Raw genomic sequence first — 2,428 nt, forward strand, 5'->3', positions numbered from 1 at the left:
CTCCCGCTGCCTCGCGCGCAGCGGGCGCCGGAGCACGGGCCTCCCGGAGGCCGGCGGCGGCGGATGCCCGTGCTACGCCAGCCCGGTGCTGCCGAGGCCTGGACCCCGTGCGGAGCCCGGACGGCCGCTCCTTTGTGTCTCAGGTGGGTCGGGCGGCGCCGGGCCCTGCCCCGCGGCCGGGCGGGGAACTCGCTGCCGCCGTTGCCCGGCCCTGGCGGGCCAGGGGCTTTGTCCGGGGGTCGCGGTGTCCTGGCGGCTGGGCAGACCTGGCAGCAGGGCCCTTCCCCTCTGCTCCCGCCGCTTTCGGCTCGGCCTGCAGCCATTTGCTGGCAGTCCTGGGGCCGGCGCCCGGCGGGAGCGGCAAAGGCGCTGCACGAAGTTGCCTCCAAACAGCGCCGGGAACCGCGGGTGCCGGGGGTGGGAGGGCTGTGGAGAAAGTGGAAGCGGCTCTAGTCCCTCCTGAAATGAAACCTGGGCTGTGGTAGAGGGCCTTGCCCTAGGCTCTTCTGTGGCCAGCCCTCTGTCCACCCCCCAGCTCCCCATGTAGGTGCCTCAGCAGGAGCGCTGGGGGTCTCCAACCAGAAGAAGCAAACAGCTGGGTCAGAAAAGTTCTGCGGCCAGGAAAGTTTTTAGGTAATGAGACGTGGGAAATAAAAGGGCACTAACAAAAGGAGGGGCTTTTTCACCTGGCAGGGCCTTCGTGCAGGGAACTCATTGCCAGCCCATGCTGCAGGAGCCAGCAGTTTTGCCAGATTTGAAAAAAGGGTCTGGGCAGATTGGGAAGGAAAGAGGCATCAGTGGGAGTGAGGGGCACAGCCTCTGAATTGGCTTCCTTGACCTTAAGTGCTGGAGGCTGAAAGTGAGGGAGGAACAATGGGGCAAAAAAAACAGGCCAGTTCCCTCTCCCTTTCAGCTACTCTACCTTTTAGATATGACATTGGGACAGTGAGCCAAAGCCTAGCACGTGGAGCCACTAAGGGCATATCACCGATAACTTGGAATGGATAAAAACAAAATGAACTGGAGTGAAGGTCATAGGTTCATAACGTGCACTGAGATGAGACACGGAGCAGACCACACCAGACAGTATACTCTGACCCTTGAAGGAGTCTAAGGAGCCAGTAGGCACTGATAAGAGATGCGAACAGATGAGGGACAGGAAAGTGGCACCACAGTCCCTGGGCGTCCTCCCATCCAAAGCCTCCTTTCCAGTCAGCTCACAAGCTTAGTTTGGGCTAGGAGGAGGTTGTCTAGGCAGTCCAGGGACTTGGTGGGGCTGTGTTGAGAAGTGTGTAAATGAAAAGGTGTGGGGAGTAGTGCAGCCAGAACCTCAGCAGGGGGTTCTTCAGGAGGTGGTGAAGGGATTGCAGCCTGGTACGCTCCAGGTGGGTGTGTGCTGGGATCTCCCTCTGCTCATGAAAGGGACAGGTGTCAGAGGTGTCCACAAAGTGTACCAGATACATACTTCTGGCACTGACTCCATGGATCAAGCTGGAATATATGCTTGCACACTGGGGACTCTCATCCGTACCAAGTGTGTTCCACTACTTGGTATCCAGGCAAGCTTATTTGCCGCTTTGGGGATTTGTGGGCTAAAGCCCCACCATGGGAAACTGTAAGCCCCCCTTAGAGAGGAAGGCTACTGAAAAAGGGACAACTGATTGCTTGGGACAGATGATTAAACAGCGGCGGGAGTGATAGTCAAAGGTTAAGTAGTGTTCAAAGGGGGGACACTGAGCAGAGCACAATGGACAGTACCCGCTGGCTCTCACATGAGTCTGAGGAGCCAGTAGACACTGCCCAGTGTTACTCTGCCTGGAGACAGGATCAAACAGGTCCTCTCTTGGCCAAAGCCGCCTTTCTGGTAAGATATGCAGCCAGCTTAGCCAGGGCCAGGAGGAAGTTGGCCAGGAAGTCCTGGGACTTGGTGGGGCCACAGACCGGGAGCTCATAAATAACCAAATGAGGGCAATAGTGCAGCCAGCACCTCAGCAAGAAGTTCTGAGGAAAGCAGTGTGGGGGCTGCAGCCTGGTGCACTCCAAGTACATGTGCTCCAGGCTCTCCCTCTTCTTACAGAAGGGGCAGGTATCAGGGTTGTCCATGAACTGCACCAGTTACATGAGCATGGTGATGGCTCTGTAGGAGCTGCCAGCTGAGGTCCTTGGTGGCTCATGGGATCAGGGTGGATATAGACTTGTCCACCAGGGACCCTTGTTCTCATCAAGCATGTTCCATTACTTGCTGTTTGGGTGGGACATGAGGATGGAATGGTGGAGGGTGCAAACCATGAGCATGTACATCTGGCAGTGATGGGTGCTTTGGCAGTAGACTAGCTTGGTATTATCCCTCAGCCTACTAAGATAGCAGGGTGAGGAACATCATGGGGCCTGCTAAGGCAGGAGCCCTATGATGAGCTCTGGGGGGGGG

At 57.4% G+C, this 2,428-nt stretch overlaps 1 protein-coding gene across 4 annotated transcripts in view; it reads left to right on the forward strand.

The window, feature by feature from the left end:
- The first annotated feature begins 124 nt into the window (after positions 1–124).
- The window catches only part of FAM135A (family with sequence similarity 135 member A), a 141,883-nt gene continuing 139,579 nt past the window's right edge, over positions 125–2,428 (forward strand). For all 4 annotated transcript variants that reach the window (XM_019537608.1, XM_019537609.1, XM_019537610.1 and 1 more), the window contains exon 1: positions 125–143. The gene's annotated coding sequence lies outside the window, so the exon portion shown is untranslated. The remainder of the gene's footprint in view (positions 144–2,428) is intronic.

Source organism: Crocodylus porosus, unplaced genomic scaffold (genome assembly GCF_001723895.1).
Source record: "Crocodylus porosus isolate Cpor-Errol unplaced genomic scaffold, CroPor_comp1, whole genome shotgun sequence".
NCBI classification, from domain to species: domain Eukaryota; kingdom Metazoa; phylum Chordata; order Crocodylia; family Crocodylidae; genus Crocodylus; species Crocodylus porosus.